The 14,888-nt window shown below is 37.5% G+C and overlaps 2 protein-coding genes across 6 annotated transcripts in view; one reads left to right on the top strand and one right to left on the bottom strand.

The window, feature by feature from the left end:
• dnai1.2 (dynein, axonemal, intermediate chain 1, paralog 2) overlaps nt 1-14,888 on the bottom strand; it is a 230,406-nt gene that overhangs the window by 74,011 nt on the left and 141,507 nt on the right. The window lies entirely within an intron of this gene.
• The window catches only part of vav2 (vav 2 guanine nucleotide exchange factor), a 178,092-nt gene that overhangs the window by 40,951 nt on the left and 122,253 nt on the right, over nt 1-14,888 (top strand). The window lies entirely within an intron of this gene.

Raw genomic sequence — 14,888 nt, 5'->3', positions numbered from 1 at the left:
GGTGTCTCTCCATCGTGATGTCAGTCAGCCATCACGATGGACGATGATATCGTCCATCGGCACAACCCTACTGTCAAGCAATGGATCCGAGGTTTGATTATTATCGTTTCATATCAAGGAAAAGTTCCATGTTTCCCACAGCACAGCTCGCCTGGAGCATTTATGTCAGTTCTATATGCTGTAAAACTTCAATTAATATAAATAATATTTGTTTCAGTCACTGAATGAAGCCTGCTATATTTGGGACAACAGTCGCGACCTTAAATTGCTTGCAAAAAAAATGTGTTTGTTCCTTTAACTGTTCATTAACTGTTGCATGTAGCTCACATATGCAAGAGACATGCTTGTGTAACATTGAATTCCATAAAAACAGTTGAACACATTTTAGTAACAACATGGCATTGATAATGGGAGTATGTGGAGCCAGGTGACATTAAAATTGTGCAAGTATGGCCACTAGGCAATAGGGTTTGGTATGGATTGGGTTTTTTACGATACCGGTGCCATTTGAATACTTTTAAAATGGTACCAGTGCCTAAATGGTGCCTGAATCGATACTTAAAAAAAAGAGCCACAAAAAACTATGGATAACATTTAAAGAACATAAAAAATATTTAAAATAAATCCATAGCTTTCACACGCTCCTTGGATGCTCTTATTTCACAAGTTGTGCTTCTCTTACGCTAAGGCTTATAAATATATTTCATGATCAGGGTCATTGTTTAATACAAAACCACACATAATGTGTCTACTGTATCTCTGTCAATCACTCTGATATTTAGTTCAAATAAGTGCTGTCTGTCACTGTCTTTAAACAGTTCTGTGAATGACTATATGGTCATTCTTTATAAAGCAGCAACAATGTCATTTGTAAAGTACAGTACTGTGAGGTGAACTCAGGGCGTGTCCGAATCCACTTTTGCTAGTTTAATGATGGGAAAAAGGTCACGCACCTCTTTTTGGACCAGCACGCCCATGGGAGCACAAATGGGTGCAAATGCATTTGCCATGTAAACTACATGGTACAGGATGGGAAGTACTTCAAGCACTTCATTATGTGCACGGGATGCGCATAAGCGCTTTGGCACCCTTTATTGGAGCCATAAGCTTTTGTATTATACTTTTGTGCAGTCTTGTTCTGCCCTATTTATCATATGTTGCTGCCTTAATTACTGTGCTATACATTTAAAGATGTCTTTTAGTTTATAGTATATACTTATATAGAAATATATTTACTTGTTTTTCATGAATTATTTTACAATAATACAAAGAGCAATGTGTAACATTCTACCAGATTTAGTCCTACACTTGTTAACTTTTATTTATTCACCACTAAATATAGTTTTTTCCCTTCATGTTTAAATTTTATAAAATTATTATGTGAACCTGTGATTCTTCTAGACTAGAGAATCTTTTGCTGTTGAAATATCTACTTACCTAGTTTATAATAGTATTTTTTGTCATGGATTATGATAAAATAATACATTTTTTATTTGTTATTTTTCATTAAAATTATGTTGTCTATGTTTAGTATATTGTGTTTAACAGAAAAAAAGAGTGATGATCAGGGCAACACACAGAGGTATAGAAATTTTTCATTGATTTAAAGAAAACTGCTTGTATCGAATCGGATCGGTTCTAAAAAAATGTGGTATAGTTGCATCCCTAGATTTTAGAGCAAACTTGACTTAACCTCCCTCAGCTGGCTGGCCTTCAGAAGAGTCTCCTGCACTCTTTGTATCCTGCTGGTGTGCTGTAGTATTCTCCCAGACATCAGTATTGGATGAGAAGCAAGTGTAATGTGTGTTTAATGACTGGGGTAAGGAAAAAATTAGGTTGAGTATGCAAAAAAAACAAGTTTAGGCCTGAAACAACTCCAAATACTTCTAGAGTCAATCAATGGACTATTGATCATGGAGGGACTGGCTCTATTCCTAGAGTCTTTGGGTGAGTTATTGATATCAGATTCTAAGCAGAACATTCCAGCTGTGTTTAAAACGATCCTTTAATTGTTGGTTGAATACTTAAGTGGACTGGTGGTTAGCCTGTCCTCTGTTACTTTTGCATTTAATCCCTTATGTGTTTAAGACTCCCCGTTGATTGTGAAAGCATTTTGCTAGCATGTTTAATGCTGACTCCAGCCTTAAAGGGTTAGTTCACCCAAAAATTAAATTAGGCTGCTTTTTACTCACCCCCAAGGAATCCTAGGTGTATATGACTGACTTCTTTCAGATGAATCCTTTCGGAGTTATATTAAAAATGGACTTTGACCAAGCCTTATAAATATCAGTAGTATGTAAATATTTATTCTATATAGAGAACAGGTGAGAATAAATCTGTTCTCAAATACCAACGATAGCAAGAACTCAGCATCCCCGCTCTTCTCTTATCCAGGCTACTCTTCTTCTGTGTTTGTTTACACTGGTTTTTGAAACAGCGCCACCACTCTTGCCTTTTTGTGCCAGTCATGTGATCCTATTTCAAATCTTATTAGACAGATAACTGCATAATTGAAAAGATTATTTGGACTGGTTCGAAAAAAAAAAAAATAATAATAATAATTCTGATTTTTGGTGTGCAAATGTTTGCGGTCTGTGTGAAAATATCCATAGAAATCTATTGTTTTATTCCAGTGCTTTTTTGTACTCACGGTGGAAAGGCCTTTAAGAGTGGGTGCAGTTGAGTCCTCTCTCTCCCTCCGGGATGTTCTAAGAGCATAGTAATGTAGTCTGTAATATTTCTGTCAAGATATTTAAGCTACTAATAGACATTAAGATGTGTCTGGACAAAACAAGTTAATTTAACGCCAGAACTCAGGTCATTTTTTTTTATTAGTGCTCAGACACATAGACATGGGGCAGGGGCTGTGGTGGGGCTGATGGGGCTCTTTGTGCGACCACAATGACTCATTTCCTCCAATGCTGAGCACATATACATACCTGCATTAGAAACCAGACTATCTGAAAGAGAGAGAGATGGGGAGAGGAAAGAAGGAGAGAGAGGTTGGTAAAAATTGTGAGTGTCACGGCCATGCACACTGCAATTTAAATTTTAATTGCCTAGATTTATCTTCCCCGCGCAGTGTGACGGACTGATAACTGAAGCTGATAAGTCTCAAACTGTTTGTAAAGCGCTGCCACCAATCAGATATATGAGCTCCGAGAAGGAGGAAAGCACATATTGTTACTGTGCTCTGCTGGCAGCCCACAGCTGCAGTACGCAACTCCCAAACCTGCTATCTGCATTGTAAAGCTTATAACTATACACAACTGAACTTGACAAATATAAATATCTTGGGTAGCTGTTCAAGAAAACTTTGCATTTTATATGTTTCCACATGCTAAGTGAACTTACTCATGTTTCGGTGGTACGGCTTTGTTTTTTGGCCACGATTTGCAACGGATCAACAATAAGGATTTTTTTCTACTGGCCCAGTCAGGCCAGTGGTTTAAAATTTTTACTTGACCTGGCAACATTTTCACTGGCCCTGCAAAAAAAAAAAAAAAAAAAAAAAAAGAGAGAGAGAAAGATAGACGCTGTGACTTGATGTCATCCCTGAATCTCGTTCAAACAAAAAACAGGGAAAATCGAAATGTTCTGAAGTGTGGCTACATTTCTAGGCCCATATAGTTTCTGCAAAAATGTGGATGGGGTCACGGAGTCCATTTATATAAACTTAATTTACTCTATATTGCGAAATCAACACAATTTGTAAATGTTTGGACGAATAAATCAAAAGTAGGTCTGCCACAATTCGAATTGCAATATGAACTATTGTCTTTGAATATTAAAATCAAAAAGTCGCTATGTCACATTCAGTATAGACAGACTTGTGCGGTGCAGGGTGGCACGACACAACAGACGTTGCATCCGGTGACATGGTGTCTGTGTGTGCAAAGAAAACGGTCAGTTTAACGGTCTGTATACTAAACATTGCACATCCTGGATCGATACCGATGCTTAAACTACATATCATGTAGCCCTAGGCCCTGTTGTGTATATATATATATATATATATATTTTTTTTTTATGTTTTTTTAATTACACAGAGAGTAAAGTACAGAAAGGTTAGCAAATCTCAGGTACAGGTTAAAAAGTGAACAGTACCCAACCCTATTATCTATTTATCTGTCTATCTATCTATCTTTCAATATATATCTATCTTGGAGAGTGTTTTTCTGTCAAACTGTCATATTAATGGCAAAAATTATGAGATCTCATTTGTGACCTACTTAAACCTCACACTGCAGATTTTCACTTATTAAAGATTAAAATGGGCAAGTTTTAAAGTGTTGCGAATGTCTCCTGTCTTAAATGACTGTGCCTTTCAACTTCATGGTTGCCAAGCTAATATTTTAGTAATTATGCTGTCCGCTTGTTTCCCGTGAACACATTGACTGCTCTGGACTGCTATCAGTTTAACACTGTGATAAGCTGAAATGAACACTAAGTGTGACAAAGCCCTAGCCAGTGCATTCACTCTCCTCTCCTTGTTCATCTTGTGATAGCTGTCACTAGATCACTTTCTTTCACTCACTCCCTCACCCTTCACCTGCCAGTCAATACAATAGTACAGGATCCAGAATAGATTTTTCTCTTTCAAAGTCTGGGCTGTGTTCCCACACTTCCTTTTTAATTCACATAACTTCACACACCACGCATTGAACCTCACAGGCCTCTAATGAGAAAACCACAACGCAGCTTCCCAAACTTGCTTCTAAAGTGCTAATTGAACGGTACACTTTTGGGATGCAACCTGGAATGTCAGCACTGGAATAGACAGAATTTCCCATTTCCTTTCCCCGTAGTGTTGCACATCAGCCATTGTCTCCCTCAGATACCAGCATGTTCCCTCCCTGCCTCATTAGTGCAATATACACCGGCATGAGTGTTGATGATGAATAGTTACAGTGAGATTCAGTGGTCACCCCCCGCCCCCCATCTAATTTTTTGGCTTGCCACACGAATAGCAATTAATCTAGAAAAATGTACTTAATTAACCAGTACAATAAGAGCTTAACTATCTGTTATTGGACAGTAAATGAAGCATGCTCAGATGCCAAAACCCAACAAAAACTGACTACTGCATCAATTATCTTCACCCTCTGCTCATGAGAAGCATAGATATGGGTGGGAAATTATATTTAATGATAGAAGCCTTCCCATTCTGCTCCTAATTTCTGCTTTTTTCTTTTTTTGATGGTTAATGATATATATAACAGTATGGTGCCTTTGTGTGATTATTCAGATCACTGTGAGTAATAAATGGATTGAGAGTAATGTTTTCCACTTGTCAGACTCTAATTAGATAGTTATGTAATGTATTTTTATAAGTTATAGTTATGTCTTTATCTTTTTACATGCATTTTTACTAATCAGATTTTTTCTGACCCCAGCTGAATGCACAGACCTTGAGACAAATGTTTTTGCATTTCATTTAGTCTTGCTTTGCAAAACATGTTGTTTGTATTTCTTCTGCATCATAAAAATTACTAATGTTCGCATAGACAATAATTATAATTCAAGCCCTTGCAAGTCTATGACATCAGTGCTACTGCAGGTTTTTCTCTAATGAAAGGAAATATGATGTTTTAGTTGCTTGGAAGTGCTTCTATATGTATGCTCACGTCCGACACCACTATGAATTAATTGATTGTACAGACAGACGGATGGATTGATGGGCATTCTGCTCGTAGCCGTTACCCTCCATCTGAGTCCACATAATTATCTCTATATTAATGGCCATATAATACAGCCTCTGCTGCCGTTTCTGTCTCTTTGAAATGCAGACCAGCAAAAAGTCACTTGGATAGCCTTTGAAATGGTATACAGCTTTACTGAAAGTCACTCACTGTATTATTCATGTCCTGTAAATGTCAGGACACTTCAGAGGGGTTGTCTATGCTCTTGTCACCTAGCAATGCCATGGACCCATTTCAAGTGTGTATAGTGCTGAGATTTGAGTAAGCAGTGCAAGGTGTGGGTTGGTTGTTGTATTAAGAGTTTGGCAGGGGCTGGTGGAATAGTTAGTGGGATAGTTGGGATGCACGGAATGTTCAGCAACCAAAATTATTTGGCCAAAAATAGCAACAAAAGCCCTATCAGATAGTGATCCATTTGATGGACTCTTAGTGCTAATATGACTGCAAGTCAGCAAGGTGCCAGTTTTGGACTATTTGTCTTCAACTTGATCTTTTCTCCAGCGTGGAGCAAAGGAAAGTATGAAAACGCTGCACATTTTGTTCAAAGTAGGAAGTGCAGCTATTTTTATTGTCAGTGTATAGATAAATGATATAGAAAAAAAAATCCCTTCATGCCTGAAGATAAGATTTGTTTTGTGCCATGTAGGCTGGGATGATGTCATTAGATGGGGACAGCCATAAAAAATCACAGCCCTTTGTTTGGTTAAGACTTAGAAGTGTCTTATTACCATGGTGACACGTGGTAAATCATCAGATGTTTTGTGAGTCATGCAAAATGCAGATAAATATCACATAGTATTTATATTTCAACTCAGAGGAAAGACCGCAAACCAGTGGAGGTGAGTTTTCCAGCTCAGCCCAGAGTATTTATAGGCTCTCCCGGGGCATTCCCACATACACTGCAATAAAACAGGTCAATTATATGATGAGCGATTCCAGTTCCTTTCACTTGCTAGATGGCAGGGAGAGAAACCTTTTTTTTTTTTGTTTGATAATTTAAAGGGAAACAAAACTGTATTTGCTGTCAGCTATATTGTTTGGTCTTAAATGGATGGGGTTTCCTTGCAATAGAAATACCTCAGGGTGTGAATCCTTCATAGTTTACTGTCAGTTCTGAAGGGCGAGGAATGGATATAGTGGTATACAAGATTAGATCATCCAAGAGTCTGGATAATGCTGCACCATGCAGTGATTTTATTGGTGGAAGCATGTGTTTGCTTTGTTTGAAGATTCTCCACAAGTTCAGGCTGAAAAAATATAGGAAGAGGTCTGTGGATTGTTGAGATTTTCAGCTAATAAATTCTTTCTTCAATTTTGGTCAGCTCCTTTCTTTATTGTTTAGCTTCAGAAGACTTTAGATATAACACCCTTTTCCCTTTTTTGTCATTTTTGAAAGTGACGTCACGTGACATACAGCTAAGTATGGTGACACATACTCTGCATTTAACCCATCCGAAGTGCGCGCACAGACACAGCAGTTAACACACACATTGTGAACACTCACCCGGAGCAATGGGCAGCCATTTACGCTGCGGCGCCCAGGAAGCAGTTGGGGGTTCAGTGCTTTGCTCAAGGGCACCTCAATCATGGTATTGCCAGCCTGAGACTCGAACCCACAACCCTAGGGTTAGGAGTCAATCTCTCTAACCACTAGGCTTAAAAACTTTCTGAACATTCTGCCAAATGCCTTCCTTTGTCTTCCACAGAAGAAAGTAAGTCACTCAGTTTTGGATGCACGTAAGGTTAAATGATGACAGATTTTTCGTTTTTGGATGAATTAACCCTTTAAGTACCCCACAGTGTAAGAAACAGACTTGAAAATATTAACTGTTCCCTTCAATTTGCCTAAAACTTGAAAGGCTTGTTTGCTATTTTGTTCAGCATTTTGTCTCATTAGGGTCATTTCCAGCAATCCCTGAGAGGCAGCCTGAAATGCACAAGTTGTGGCATAAAGTGAGCTGCATTTAGGCAATGACAAAACACATAAAGTGGAAACGCTCAGCAGATGTTAAAAACCTTTCTGCTGTTACGAGTTAAAGGATATGTAGATGGTATAAGATTTCCTTCATCTCGAATGTCATAGTACCAGGGGAGCTCACTTGGCATGTTTGGACTGGTTGAAGTGTGCCAGTATTCTTCTGTTTTCCCCTCTCATCCTCTTGCTCTTCCCTTTCTTTGCCTTTCTGGCCTGTGAGGTTCCTTCCAGGAACCTCCATTCCCTGTAATCAGACCTATTAGTAAGGTGTAAAAATACATAACAAATTTAATTAATTCATGCATTTACTTGATTTAATTCCAAACTGGTAACATGTAATCTCTACTGATCAGTAACAATGTAACCTTGGTTGTGGTCATCATAAAATGATTTAGCTTTAAATTGTATCTGTAGAACTAAAATCCATTCAGCACTGATCACATTTTTTTCTCTCTTTTCATCTATAAAGCTTGCGCTTGTGCTTGCTTGTTTGGCGCTTCAGCTCTGGCTTACTCTGGCTTAGGCAAAGCTTTTTTTTTCCTCCTCTCTGCTTTTTTTTACCATCTGCTTTGAAATTAATGGGCATGTTGGAAACTAGGCTAAATCTAGAGTGACATCTTTCACAACCCCCCCCCCCCCTCCCATGCCCTTCCTCTTTCTTTTTTAAAGGCACCCAAATGTGCTGCTGGCTCTTTCTGTCTAGTGACTGTGTGACTGCTCATTGCAGATAAATTCACACGCACCATCTCAAAGCACAATCCCTTGGACTTAGACTTACCCGGCACGCATGTGCCCTCAGAGTCATCGTAAGATCAACACCGATCTGCTTTACCAAGGCTAGCATATTCTTCTCATCTCATTTTGAGTTTATGTGTTTTGATACCATGTTGCAAGTTTTTTGCAGGGTGGATGCCAATTTTAGGTGTGGCACTTTGATTGGATTCAACATGTGCTGCGCTGTCTGTCGTCTCTGTTGTAGGATCACAACTTCAGGATTTGCACTTCAGTTTAACATTAGTTCTCCTAAGGGCTTCGAATCATTAGCATTTCCAACCCTACCATCACAGCCTTTCACATTAAAACATTCTCTTTTAGTCTGGCTGCTTGTCCTAATTGAGCTTCAGTGTTAGAAGAGCAAAACACTCTTCTCTCGGGATCCAGGCTCTCTGTCTGGGTCTGTATGTGTGGCTGCAGCTCTGATCCTCCTCACCAGCCCCTGGCTGGATCTGCTGCCATCTGATGAAAGCACGAACGCATCCGGTGAGCAGAAGCCAAAGCGAGACTGTGATCCCTACTCTCTCCCCCATCTCCTGTCTTTCTCAAGTGAGATCAGTGATAAGGAGCACCTTTTTGATCCTGCTAGCTCATGCTCCTCTCTTCCATATCCCCCTGACAAAGCTTTCTCTCTCTTCTACACTCATTTTCTTTCCAGCATCAAGCACTTTCAGCTGCAGCATGTGGCTTTGGTCCAGACTCGTCGGATTTGCTTGTTCTTACTGAAGAATGTCAAAGATTTATCGGGAGTTAATTAAATTACACTGTGCTGTAATGAAAATGAGTGGAGGAGAGACAATAGGTTTTGTTTTTGGCAGCTTTTTAGGAGAGATTGTTTGTTGTTGTCACATAGAGAAAAGATAAACCTGCACTGCTGAGAGGTGTCGCAGGGCCGCACAGCCTATTGTGAAGTCTTTCCCTCTGCTGCTGTTATCTCCTACTGTTAATTCCAGAGGCTGCTGCCAAAAATCTCTCAAACCAAATTCCACTGCATGTGTAAACAGGAAGTGTGTCTTAAACAGGAAAGTAGGACCCTGTATTTTGAGTGAGGATAATGAATAACAATGATAATAAAATTCTGTATTATATAATCTTTAATTATAATAAATATTATAGTGTAATATTAAAAATATATTTATTATTTTGTGTGATTACTTATTGGCTTATAGATGAAATGTAAATGGGTCACACATGCACTTTTAAAATGGTGTCCACTGAATGAGCCAAGATGACTCAGTACTGAAAAGAACGTCCAAGAACTTGTTCTACAAGTGCTTCAAAGTTCAGCTGCCCACACATGTGCCTGAATTCATGCTTAAAAGAGTGTTTTTAGGATATAAATAGACTGTTCTAGATTTGAGAGTTTGCATTGAAATATTCATTAGGATCATATGAAGATACATAATAAGGATAAGGATTATCTTTCCTCTAGGAACCTTTGCTTCACAATTGGGAATATATTTTTGCAGTGTTTTAAATGAAGTGTTTTAGGCTTTCATGCCTAAAACACAATCCGAGATTCATTTTCAAAAGAGTTAAAGGAAATAGGTCGCTCAGTTTTTTTTTTTCCATTTACTCAAGCCAAACCTATACAGCTTTTCTGTGAAACACAAAAGATGATATTTAGAAGACGTCAGAATTATTATTAGTATTTTTTTAATAAAAATAAATTGATACTGGGTGATATTGCCAAAAAAATAATAATAATGAATGCCCCGATATACTATACTTTACCTGTTAACCTGACCCCCCATTATGGTACTCACAGCTTAAAGTGCTCTACCTAACTTAAAATTAGAGCAGTTTCCTACTTCAGTGTGTTACAAACATAATTTTGGTGTCTTTTGGAAAGAAGACCCTTTGGGCTTTACTTTTATCAACCAGATTTGATAATGCTCAAAAATATTAAAAGTTATAGACACTGAAGTTCCTTGAATTTTTTTTTTTTTACCACACTTAAATATTTTTTTTATTTTATATAAAAATACAGGAAATCAGTATTGGAACAATCTAGAAAAGTAATGGGTTGAAAGTAGGGATGTCAACGATTAATCGATGATCGATTAATTGTCGATAAGAGATGCAATCGATTAAGGCTATCGATGGTCGGTTAACCGATTCAATGTTGGGCTGCGTGCGGCTCATGCGCACTCAACACGTGCGAGCAGCTGTGAGTGACGGTGACGATATATAAAAGCATCATCATTCATTCACAATGTACAAATTAAGCTTTTAATGTGATTTAAACTTTAAAGTACATTAAAATAGAAACAACATAAAAGTTCTTCAACATTAAATGCAATAGAAATGTAGTTACTAATCATTTCATCAGATAACTGTTTTATATCGTGCGCTTTGCAGGGCTGCGGGACACAGTGACAGGACAGGTAGTCTATTCATTCCTACAACTTGTTAATTCATTCCTACGAATTATTAATGTGGCAATTGTCCATGTTTCATTAATTTTGTTCCCTAAATAACCCATGATTTAAGTGAAATAAGGGAACAAATTAATAAATCGAACGAATTCTTAATTCATGAAATCTTTAATTTCCCTTTCGCATCCAGTAAGAGATGCGAAAACAGTTATTAAAAGCGAAAGATAATAAAATAAACCTGGGAAATAAGAGGGTTAGACTATGAAGATTTAGGAAAAGAAACAATGCCTAAATATACTGAATTTGTGGAAATTCGTGACCAACCGGCAAACCAGAACAAAGCCGCGTAAATGAAGACTATGGGGTCCAAAAGCATGGTCGCGATCTAGCATTTTCCAGTTAACCTATTATTCCTCTAATAAACAAAGCTTTTATACCACACTTGTCATAATCAGATCTTATCATTTCTAAATAAATAATTGCTGGATTCAAAACAGCGATTAATAGGCGCTGTGACCGACACATTCCTGGAGCATTCACTGCTGTCACTAAACGGTGACGCCGAGCATCGTTTACAAGTTTCTGCATTAACCTGACTAGGGCACAGGTTCTAAGCCCTGGGACAAAATGGGATGCTTTAAGGAAAATGTATAGCCTACTAAGCAATAGGCCCAACATAAAAATAACAATTTGTTTTCATGTTTTTTTTTTTGTTTTTTTTTTAAATAGGCTATGCGAAACATATCCGACTTAAATAGGCTAAGATAAACGGATTTAAAACAGAAGTGTGGGCGCTCCATAAGTTCACAAAAAAAAAAAAAAAGGATGACAACGCATTCTGTTTGTTTGCTTTATTTTACAAGAGCACAAATCTTCTGTTTGTATTGTGAGTGTGCACAAATGAAAGTAAACACTTTTGCGGAAAACATATATTTTTTTAATGTCTCAGCTGTTTCGATCGCACGGAGCCTGCTGCACACGTATATTCTAGCGATTCAAACTTACATCGCAGTCTGTTCATTATCAAAATAAAATGTCAACTAAACATTAAAAGGTTACACTGGTCAGTTTAAATAGACCGTAGTATACCGGTCCTCTCTGCTGTTATGCCAAGGACGTTTTTGCTCATGTGAAGAGGATCATATTTTCCGTCTATATGCGAATGCGTGTTAAGTACAAGCCTAGTTTACATTATAAATAATAGTTTAACATTCAAATACATTGCGAATATGGAAACATTTCGATTTGTGCCAAATGAGACATGAGCAATAACCTCCAAATAAATCTAGCCAAAGCCGCGCTCGCTCATCCTCCTCTGCACGCATGCACTGTCACGATCTAATGCGCTGTATGCCGGATTTTTAAAATCTGACATTTTCTAGGACAGAATCCAGCAGGATCAAATTAATGTGAGCAACTGTGTTTTGGTGCAGCAGCGCCGATGTAGTTCACTTAATGTGCAGCGCAGTCACACGCGCTCCACATTTCGGATAATTTTATACAATAATGTCAGTTGAAAACATTGCAATTGTGCTTTAAAATACAACAACGAGCACCACAAAACCATTTAAAGAGGCGCGTTCAGCGTTCTCCGTGCGGGATTGGAAACTGTCAACAAAGTAAAATGACCTCAAAAGTATGGCGCGCTCTCTTCATTTTATCAAATGATCATAATCGCATCTATTCATTTTATAATCCTGCTACTAGCATTTTATTCAGACTAAAACCTCTTTAATTCAAGTGAGAAAGCGTTTTGTGTGTGTGTGTGGCTTTTGCACATCCTGTCATACCGCTGACTGCGTGCCTGCAATAGACGCATTTTGCAGTATTATGGTTAACGATTAATCGATTAATTGATCGTTAATTTAAACAACGATCGATCATGGAAATAATCGAAATTTGACATCCCTAGTTGAAAGCCACGTCTCATAATTTTTTATTTCAAATCTGAATAAGATGTCATGAAAAATGAGACTCCTGCAAATATTTTTATGAGACTGTCTACACCCCCCACCCCCCAAATATACAAACATATTTTCCCAATAGTATTGAAGGCTTCTACAAACTGTTTAGTCATTAAACATACCACTGCATAGTTTTTTTTTCAATTATAATACACTACACAGAAACTTAGACATCATATAAGTGATTTATTTGTGCACTAGAAAAATACAATAAGAATAATTTAAGTAAGAAAAATAAGAATAGTAAGAAAAATAAAAAAAGATTTAACTTTGTATGCCAATACAAAATCCTGAGATTGCTAGAAATGCAGCATTTACAATGAATTACGATGCAAATAAGTGCTGATGGCCACTTATACAGATGGTATAACACAAATGCGCCATACAGTAAATAATCCACTCTCTCTATTCATATAGACACGTTCACTTTGATAGCGGTGATCATGCAGTAATAACGAGTTGATTTGGGCTGATTTGCACTCAAACAGATGGTAATCATGCAGATACATTCACATTCAACATAAAACACTCACTCACATATATAAAAACTGTTGAAAAATAAAACAAACAAAGAAAAAGGCCATCTCTATAAGTTCCGCCTCCATCAGCTGACAGGTGTGTCAGAGCGTGTCACGAGGGAGCGCCAAAATTCAAATAAACTATCTTTCGCTTATCTTTCATTCATTCTTTTCTTCCGGTGGATCATCTCATTCTGTTTGTGACACTGTACGCTGCAAAACCATGTCGTTTTCTTACTACCAAGACGGAGTTTCTTAGCGTGAGTTATTCCATAACGGTCACAAACAGTTCTGTTGCTGAAGAACTGATATGTAAACAAAGGAATTATGATCCATATTACAACGTTATTGCTTCGTAGGACTAACTTTCAAACTTTCACTGAGTTTCAATAATGGATTTATTGTGTTTGAGGAATAATTGCGCTTTTCCTACCTGTGACAATACAATGGGGAAAATTTTACATGAATTGGAATTGTTGGAATTTATATTAATAGTTTCTAAAGTTTTTACCAGTTTTCATGTTGGAAATGGCACGGCAATGTTAGATTTCAGTGTGCATTAATGATCTTTGAGCAAATTTATTGTGCGATCTGAGTGGCTTTTTCCCATTTGCAAACAAATTGTCACTTAGAAAATGTAATGTGAATACAGATGACAAAACACTAAAACCCAAACCATGAGTTTTGTATTATCGTAATTGGTTAAATTAAGTCAGTGTATAGTCAGTGGAGGTTGTTTAAAGGACACATGAAATGTGAAAAAAAAACAAACAAACAAAAAACCTTAAACCCAGCCTGACTGATTTTAGTTGGTCATTGGCTGAATCTTTGCTGGCCAAAACTGGTCAGAAGGCTGATTTAAGAGGGTTTTTGACCACTTCTTTAGCTGGTCAAGCTGGGTGACCAGCTGGAACAAGCAGCTAAAACCAGCTTGACCAAGCTGAGAGACCAGCTTAAACCAGCTAAATTTAGGCTGGTTTTAGCAGTTTTTTCCCCAGCAGGACAGAATAATCGTTATTAATAATCATGATTATAATTTTAATCAAAATAATTGTGATTATCTGTTTAACCATTATCGTGCAGCCCTACTAAAACTTTTAATATTTTTGAACATTATCAAATCTGGTTGATAAAAAGTAAAGCACAAAAGGTCTACTTTCCAAAGACACCAAAATTATGTGTGTAACTGTTTAGTCATTAAACATACCACTCATTTAAATAATAATCTTTAAATGAGTGGTAAAAAACATACCACTCATTTAAACTGGTGGGAAAATTTCCTCAGCATCACAGCCCTAGTACTGACTTCAGTACCAGTCGGTACTGCAATTTTAAAAATGTCCATTTCCCGCTAACATTTAAGCGCTGTTGAGCGGATTATTGAACACACTCAACGGATATGACTGTGATTGGCTTCAACGATCATTGCTTCATGCTCTTTACCGAGCACTCCCAAATATATTTGCACATAGACGGTTGATAGATGCTGCTTTCAAATGCTCCTATGTGCCTCTGTGTGAGCGCTCAGTAAAGAGTGTGAAGCGATGATTATTGAAGCCAATCACGTATATGTTGAG

The sequence above is a fragment of the Carassius gibelio genome, chromosome B21, assembly GCF_023724105.1.
Source record: "Carassius gibelio isolate Cgi1373 ecotype wild population from Czech Republic chromosome B21, carGib1.2-hapl.c, whole genome shotgun sequence".
In the NCBI taxonomy this organism is placed as follows: Eukaryota; Metazoa; Chordata; class Actinopteri; order Cypriniformes; family Cyprinidae; genus Carassius; species Carassius gibelio.
Note: the sequence above shows the minus strand (reverse complement) of the source record. Positions and strands in the feature narration are given on the sequence as shown.